Consider the following 9,558-nt stretch of genomic DNA (forward strand, 5'->3'; position numbering starts at 1 on the left):
TGACAACAACAATACAAAAGAGGGTGGAATAAATAAAGCTATTTAAGAGCATATTTTTTGTATACTACATGTAACAGTACACTATAAAATATCTATTTAACAGAAATGAGACAATAATGAAGAAAAAGAGAGAAAAAGATAAATAAAACTATAAAAAAGAAATGGTAAAATGGCAGATGTAAACCTGTATTATTGGTAATTACATTAAATGTAAATGGATTAATATATTAAACACTCTAATAAAAAGGCAAAGATTGGCAGACTAGACTTACAAAGCATGATCCAAATATCCCATCTAATATACACACTTTAGAATCAAATAAACAACTAACGAAGTAAAAAGACACAAATATACCACACAAACAGTAATGAAAAGAGAGCTGGAGTGATTATACTAATCTCAGACAAATAGACTTTAAGACAACAATTGTTATTCATACATTTGCTAATATTAATGTCAATCCATCAAGAAGATAAATGATTATATATAGTTACCTAATAACAGAACACCAAAAAAACATGAAGCAACAACTGACAGAATTGAAGAGAGAAATCTAACATTTAAAATAATGCCTGGAGACTTTAACACTCTACTTTCAATAATGAATAAAATAGTAACCAGAATATCAACAAAGAAATGGAGGAAATGAGCACCATTAAAAACCAGATAGACCTAACAGACATTTCTAGAAAACTTCACCCAAGGACAGAAGAATTCACATTCTTTCCAAGTGCACATTGAATATTCTGCAAGATAGTCCATATATTAAGCCATAAAACAGGCTTCAGTAAAGTTGGAAAGATTGAAATCATACAAGGTATGTTGCCTAATCACAAAAAAATACATTTAAAAATAAAAAATAGCAGAAAATTTTGGAAATTCAGACAGATGTGGAAAGTAAACAATACATTCCTACATGATAAATAGGTCAAAGAAGAAATCATGTGAATAAGAAAATACTTTGAGATGAATAGAAATGAAAAGATAACATATCCAAAACCTACAAAATGTAAAGTAGTGATTAGAAAGATGTTTAGAACGGAAATAATTGATATTGAAAAACCTCTAGCTAGACTGACCAAAATAAAAGACAGAAGGTTCAAATTGTTTCAATTAGGAATAAAAGAGGAGGCATTACTACCAATATTACAGAAATATAAAGGATTATAAATGAAAACTATTAGCAATTGTATGCAAGGAAATTAAATTGTCTAGATAAAATGGACAAGTTTCAGAAAACACAAATTATCAAAACCGACTTTCTTGTATTAGAACTTAGAAATTCTGAACAGATCTATAACAACTAAGAGGTTGAATTAATTCTCAAAGAATTTCCCATAAAATGAAGGCCAGGACTGGATAATTTTAATGATGAATTATGCCAAATATTTAATGAAGAAATAACACCAATTATTCATGAACACTTCTCAAAAGAGAGAAGACAAAGAAACACTTCTCTTCTTATTCTATGAGGCCAATTTTACCCTGATACTAAAACTATCCCAAGACATCATAAAACAAAATTATAGATCAATATCCTTTATGAACATCCTGAATACAAGATGACAAAAAGTAACCCAGAAGCATATAAAACAAGTTTTACACTATTCCCAAGTGGTATTCATCACAGGATTGCATAGTTCATTCAATAAATGAAAATAAATCACTGTATGAATACAATAAAGGACAAAACCAGGTTATAATAAATGCAGGATAAAAATACTTGACAACATCCCAAACTTTTTCATGATAAAAATACTCAATAAACCAGGAATGAAAGGGAGTTCCTCAAACTGATAAAGGGCATCTATGAAAAATCTGTATCAAGCTTAATTGTGAAAGATTGAAAGTTTTCCTCCTAAAATCAGGGGCAAGACAAGGATATCCATTTTGCTACCTCTGTTCAATATTGTACTAAAGATGCTAGACAGAGAAATTAGGCAAAAATAAAAAATCAAAAAAACAGCATGCCTTCAGATTGGAAAAGAAGAAACAGAATTATCTCTATTTGCAGATGATATGACCTTGTATGTAGAAAATCCTAAGGAATCCATAAAAAATACTATTTGAGCTAATAAATGAATTCAGCGAGGCCATAGGATACGTTATTACACACATATCTGTTGTGTTTCTATGTATTAGGAATGCACAATTTGAAGATGAAATGAGGAGAGTATTTTCATTTTCATTTACAATAGCATAAAAATAAAATTCTTAGAAATAAACAAAGAAGTACAAAACTTGTGCACTTAAAGGTAAAAATGCCATTGAAAAACAATAAGAAGGCATAAATAAAGGCAATGACACATGTTCATGGATTTGAAGGCAATATTGTTAGAATAACAGTATACACCAAACTGATGTACAAATTCTATGCAATCCCTGTCAAAATTCAAGCTGTCTTTTTTTCAAAGAAATGGAAAAGCTTTTCTTAAAATTCACACAAAATGCATAGGACCCAGAATAAGTAAAATAATATTGAAAAATAAGAACAAAGTTGCAAGATTCACCTTTCTTGGTTTTAAAACTTACTACAAAGTTTTCACTCTCAAAACTATATGGTATTAGCATTAAGGATGGACACACTGACCATGAAATAGAATTGAGAATCCAGATATACATCCGTATGTTTGTTGTTAAGTGATTTTTGACAAAAATGCCAAGACCGTTCAATGGGGAATAACAATTTCTTCAGCAAATGGTGCTCAGACAACTGGATATTCACATACAAAAGAATGAAGTTGGATGCCTACCTCACAGCATATACAAAAATAGACTCAAATGAATGAAACCCAAGCATAAAAGCTAAAGTTTTAAAAGTCTTATTAGAAATATAGCTGTAAATCTTCATAACCTTGGATTAGGCAATGTATTATCTTAGCTATGCAAAAACATGATAACCAAAGACAAACAGATTAACTGAATTTCATTAAAATGTAAAATGTTTGGCCGGGCACGGTGGCTCACGCCTGTAATCCCAGCACTTTGGGAGGCTGAGGTGGGCAGATCACCAGGTCAGGAAATCAAGACCATCCTGGCTAACACGGTGAAACCAGTCTCTACTAAAAATACAAAAAATTAGCTGGGTGTGGTGGCAGGGGCCTGTATTCCAAGCTACTCGGGAAGCTGAGGCAGGAGAACGGAGAACAGCGTGAACCTGGGAGGTGGAGCTTGCAGTGAGCCCAGATTGTGCCACTGCACTCCAGCCTGGGCAACAGAGTGAAACTCCGTCTCAAAAAAAAAAAAAAAAAAAAAAAAATGTAAAATATTTGTGCTTCAAAGAACATTGTCAAGAAAGTGAAAAGATGATCCACAGAATGGGCAAAAATGTTTCCAAATCATACCATTTATAATGGCCTAATATCCAGAATATATAAAGAACTCTTATAATTCAACAAGAAAAACCAAATAACTTATTTTTAGAATGGGCAAAATGACAGAATAGAATTTAAGCAAGATATGTGAATGGTCAGTATACTCCTGAGAAGATGTTGAACATCAATAGTTATTAGGGAAATGAAAATCAAAACCACAGTGTTATACTATTTAAAAAAATAACCATTAGGATGACTATAATAAAATAAAAGATGGACAGAGGATGTGTATAATGGATACCTCCTACATGACTGGTAGGAATGTTAAAATGACGCAGCCTGTTTGGAAACAGTTTGGCATTTTCTCTAAAGTTAAATTAGAATTACAATATAACCTAGCCATTCTACTTTTAGGCATATATCCCAAATAACTGAACAAAAAATATGTTTGCATAAAAACTGTCACCTGAATATTCATAGCAGTATTATTCATAGTAGTGAAAAAAGTAGAAACGATCCAAATTGCTATTATCTGATAAATAGATTTTAAAATGTGGTATATCCATACACAGAATATTATCTGGCCATAAAAAGCAATGAAGAATATACATATGCCACACTGAATAACCCTTTAAAACATTATTATAAGAGAATGCAGCCATACCCAAAAGGCTACATATTTTATAAACCCATTAAAATTAAATGTCCAGAATAGGCAAATCTATGAAAATAGAATGTGGATTATTGGTCACCAAGGACTTGAGGGTGGACAGAATGGGAAGTGAATGCTGATGGTATGATGAAAATAATTAGGAATTAGACAGTGGTGATGGGTGCCAAACCTTGTAAATATACCAAAAACCACTGAATTGTACACTTTAAAAGAGCAAATTTTTTGGTTTATGAGTTTTGTCTCAATAAAAAATATATACATGGACATTTCAATATAGCATATTAAGGAGTTATTAGAATCAGTCAAAGAGTTTAAAATCTCTGGATTCAAAAACTGCTGCAATATTGGAAAGCAAATATTCACAGGCTTCGAAATATTGCTTAAATTTAAAGATTGTTGCATTCAATGGAAAAGAACACTTTTCGTATGAAGATTCAGATGGACCGATTATTAATGAAGACAATTGTAAATTTAATTTTTCTTCATGATCGAAGATACAGCAATTGAATGCATAAAACCATTTTGAATTATGTGCAACTCATGGAGTCACAAGTTACAGTGACATGGAGTCACAAGTTACAGGGCAAGTTACAGAAAATGTCTGAGAAAATGCTAAAATGCTGTTGCATACATTTACATTTAAAATTAAGCTCAGACTTACATGAAACTGATATGCATGAAAAATTAACATTTTAGAAAAGTTGTTCTATGAGAATCTTCATTTCTAGATGTACTAAAATTTATATTTTAAAATAATTTATCAGAACTTTCTCCCAGTGTTGTCAGTCTATAAAATACTCTTAACAGCTCTAGTAACAGCTATATCAACATACTGATCCTTCTCAAAATATAAAATTTTCAGTGAGTATTTGTAATTTTGCATTTGCCAAAAGCTTCTGGTGTTGCTTTCGATTAAATGATAGAATTTCTCATACATATTTTCAGTAAGGAAGCTCATCTGCTCATACTAGACTCATCTGTGTAGTATTTGGAAGGTGGTTCTCAAATTTCTACTTGGGTAACATAGTTAAATAATGGAATTTTAATAAAATGAGAGCCAGGGACCTCTATGAAAATCAGTTCTATCTTGCATACGTTGTATTTCATCAATACCAACTATGCGTCAGATATCCAATTTCTTTAAAGGCTTTGTAAAATGAGAGTAATAAAAGTGGCAATTGGCTGGCATTTTCATGATGTTGCCAAAAGTATAAATCTTGATGACCTAATAAATGCATTTGCAGAAAAGCAAGCCAGAAAAAACTTATTATCTATTAAGGTATTGCATTAATAAAACATTTTTGTATTATATAAAACTATGACAACCCCAATTTTTTTTTGCAACTTGCATTCATGTCTCACTATTATTCTTTTAAAAGTAATACAACATTTTGAAAAAAATCTTTACATTTTAGCACATTTAATTGCATTTTCTTCTTGTGTTTTTTGAACAAGAGGCTTCTGATTTTCAGTTTACACTGGGCTCTGCACATTATACAACTGGCCCTGGATGTGAAGTATATTACTTAGAACCTGACCTTAAAATGTTAGGGCACCCCTTTTAGTGTAAAAAAAATCATACTTTTAAAGAAATGAAAGTGCCAAAAATGTCTAGATGAAATTGATCCTTATAGACTTGCTCTTATCTGGTTTGGTCATCTTCTTCCTTGTGCTCTAGGGCATAGCTGCAAATGCTTTAAGGAATGTGTGTTGGTGCTGGGAGGTGAGATCAGCCTAGATCCAGTGGTTCTCATTCAGGTACAATACCACCACCTCGCACAAGGGAAAGGCTTGTAAATATGTGAGTGCATGTTCTGGCTGTCGCTGCTGGCATGTAGTGATGAGGGTCAGAAATGCTGCCACTCCTGGAGTGTGCAGGGCAGTTCTTTACAATGGAAATTTATCTTGCCCCAAATGCCAGTGATGTTCCAGCTGAAGAAAGCTATTTTATTTTCCTGCCCAGTGTGAAGCAGATTCACTGTGCACTGATTATCTGCTTGTTTGAGTCTGGTAAGGCTGAGCGCCCTCACAAACATGTCATACGAACAGCACTTACAGATAGGCAGCAAGGGACAGCAGAAGCATTGCATTCATGGTGAGCTGGTCTTCCAAGTCCCAGGAAAGCTGCCCAGGAAGGACAGAATCTCTGCACATGCCCCACTTGCACCATAGCTGAGGGACCCCCAGAAAGCAGCCCACCATAGATTTTATATACCAGGAACAACGTGACATGCTAGGCTGAAGCACAGAAGGATATTTTGTTTCTAGGGGTGACTGGAACAGAGCCCTGGCTGTTCTGGTCAGTTCTTCCTTGTCTCAGGATGTTGCATTCTCAGCACATTCTACATTATTCTCGAGAATAAATGGGGAAGACTAGTTGGTCCAAGGCTACCCAGAGAACTGTCCTGCACCCAGCACTATCTCCACTCCCTCTGCCAGTCAGTAGCCCCACATAGGGTGAATCACTTCCGGAATACCCAGTATGTAGACTTGTCTCACTTACTAAAGTACAAGGCATGTACTGAGCCAACTTTGCTGGACAAATCATAGCACTTGGGAATTTCAGGGTGAATTAACCAAAAAAATCAAGCTTTCCTCCTAGCCAAAAGGGTCTTCTCCTTTCCTCCTAGCCAAAAGGGTCTGAAGCTTGCATAAGGTGAAAGAGCACAGTGGATGGAGTCTTTTGACGTCACTCCATGCAATTTACTACGTGTACGGAACACAGCAATACCTTTCATTAAACTACGGGCTAAGGCAGCAATGCTACACCGGGAGCATCTGCATTATAAATGTCAGTGCTGCCTGGCACACTTTTATGTAGTTGGCAGTCTCACCTCTCTTATGAATATAGTTATTTGTTATTCTACCATTGCCATTCCAATGGATAAAGCTGGAACACATATACACCATTATCTACAGAGCTGAGATTAATCAAATAAGACAGCAGGGTCTTACAAAACTATCTGATTCTACCAGGGCAGTATAGGTTTCATGATTACAGTATATCCTACTTGTAAACTTTTTTTTTTTTGTAGAATTATACAGATTGTTCCAATCTTCAAACAGAGGAGCGAAGAAAACAAATTAGAAAGGCAAATATGAAAAAGTTCTTTACACCCATTATAGAAAATTAGATTGTTAAAATTGCCATCGATTTTGAATTTATTATAAAAGCATCTTCCTTTACTCTTCTATGCATCTTATATATATATATTTTTACAATAAATTCAATGCACTTGGAAAAATACCGAGATGGTTTAATTTCTTTAGGGAAGGATAACATTCACAGCTGCCAGAAAATGTATTTCTTCGTTGTGGCTACCACCTGATGTTCATAACATAAAACTGGAACAAAAAATAGAAATGCAAATAACAAATGAAGTGGATTACAGAAAAACTAAGATTATCACTATGTTCTCTCAGAGAAAAGTAGAAGACTCTAGCTCTTAGTTTGAAGCACATCATTAGTGCCAAATCAATGCAACAGAGAAAATGCCCAATAAACCACTGAATCCAATGGACTGAAGAGAGATAATAATTACGCATTTGCATTTAAAGAAGTACTGTTTGAATCTCTGCTTTTTGGCCTTAAATAGCAGTGGAGTGCTGCCTCATCAGCCAGTGGAGTTGGAAGATCTTACAAAAATCAATGCACAAAGAAATCATTCGTATTAAATTCTAACTTAAAAAGAGTTACCAGGAATGATAATTATTTAAAGACCTTAATTTTCTGGGTAGCCAATAACATTAATGAACACCTACTGTGTGCTTTACATTGAACTTAAAATGAAAGGAAGGCAAAAAACGCACAGTAGATGCAACTTGCTATTGCCCCTACTTGTTCAAAATGTTCTTTCTGTGCTAGAGTATTTTTTGGACTGCACAGGCATCCTCTTCTCTACATACGTATAAGTTATATCTATCATTCATTAGGTAATTCAAACATCAAATTTTCTACATAAATATCTATGGCCAGAAGTAATCTACTTTGTAAACCAACATTGTCTATGTATTTATGTATGCATGTGTGTATCTATCTATTTACCTACTAAAGTCTGTCATTTACTGTACACCAGCTAGTACAAATGTCTTTGCTCAATGCAGTATAGCAAACATCAACACAATGCATATTACATGCCAGCCAACAGAATATTTTATACTCAGAACACTGTAAAGTTGGTAGTATTATTACCAAACCACATTTAACATTTTATGAGTAACTTAAGGCACAGAGATAAAAAGTGACTTGCCCAAAGATGTTTACCTGGTAAATGGTAGAGTAGGAATTTAAACCCAGGACATTAGGCTGTGGAATCTGTGCTCTTCACCATTTTTCTGTTTTTATGTTATCTTCTTTCATCTCCACAACAACTCTATAAAGAAAGAAACACAATCTCTTATTTTTCAGGTGAAAGAAAAAGCAGCCTCAGGGTAATGTATGCTAACAAATTATCTTCCCCCGGTTTCACAGATGCTGATAGAAGACATGAGATTTCTAGTCCAGAGACAAAGGACTTTATTATTCATAGCAATAGCAATAGCATTTTTTGTACCAGTTTCCCAAGCTGCAGTTTTAACAGGGTGAAGTGAAGAGACAGGTGACATTGCACAAGCCAGAGACTGCATTAGAGGAGGGGAGACCTGGAATCTTAAATCTTTCGTGGGAGGTAAGCATGCCTGCACTTTGCTCTGGAGGAAGACAATATTTCTACCTATCTTTCTTTTTTAAATTAGTGTATAAATTGGCAAGTAAAAACTCTATGTATTTATGATGTACAGCATAATGCTTCCATATATGTACACATTGTGGACTGGCGATCACTTCGCATACTTATCATTTTTTGTGTGTTGAGAACACAAAATCTACTCTCTCCGCCGTTTTCAGATACACAATCCATTGTTATGAACTGTAGTCACCATGATGTACAAGGGATCTCTTGAACTTACTCCTCCTGTCTTACTGAAATTTTGTGTCCTTTGACCAACATCTTCCTAATCTTCCCACCCCTAGCCTCTGTAACCACCATTTTACTCTCTGTTTTTATGAGTTCAATGTTTTTTGATTCTACATATATGTGAGATTATGTGTTATTTGTCTTCGTGCGGCTGGCTTTTTTCACTTAATATAATGTACCCACTTCCATCCTTGTTGTCACAAATGACAGTACTCCACTGTGTATACGTACCACGTTTTCTGGTTAGCCCTTGATGGTCACCTAGGTTAATTCAGTATCTTAAGTATTGTGAATAATTCTGTAACAAACATGGGAGTGCAGATTATCTCTTCTACAGACTGATTTCATATTCTTTGGCAATAAACCCACTACTGAGATTACTGGATGATATGTTGGTTGTAGTTTTAATTTTTTGAGGAGATTTCATGGTGTTTTCCATAATGACTGTACTAATTTAACCTAAATTTATATTAGCATATTTATAATGCTCTTCCCCCAACTCTACTTTGGAGTTAGGGCCTAGGAATGTGAAGAACTGGAAACCAGACTGTGATCAGCCTTAGACACACCCCCTCCTATCTTGTTCTTTCTGTTATTGAATAAAGGAAACTCTTG

General features: G+C 34.2%; 1 long non-coding RNA gene across 1 annotated transcript; it reads right to left on the reverse strand.

Moving 5' to 3' along the window:
* Nucleotides 1-7,224: 7,224 nt before the first annotated feature.
* LOC107975384 (uncharacterized) lies at nucleotides 7,225-8,361 on the reverse strand. Its single transcript, XR_001718892.4, has 2 exons — nucleotides 8,253-8,361; nucleotides 7,225-7,333 (listed from the first exon to the last, which is right to left on the reverse strand). It is a non-coding gene; the product is annotated as an uncharacterized LOC107975384 (long non-coding RNA).
* Between the last annotated feature and the right edge of the window lie 1,197 nt (nucleotides 8,362-9,558).

The sequence above is a fragment of the Pan troglodytes genome, chromosome 5 (genome assembly GCF_028858775.2).
Source record: "Pan troglodytes isolate AG18354 chromosome 5, NHGRI_mPanTro3-v2.0_pri, whole genome shotgun sequence".
NCBI lineage: Eukaryota > Metazoa > Chordata > Mammalia > Primates > Hominidae > Pan > Pan troglodytes.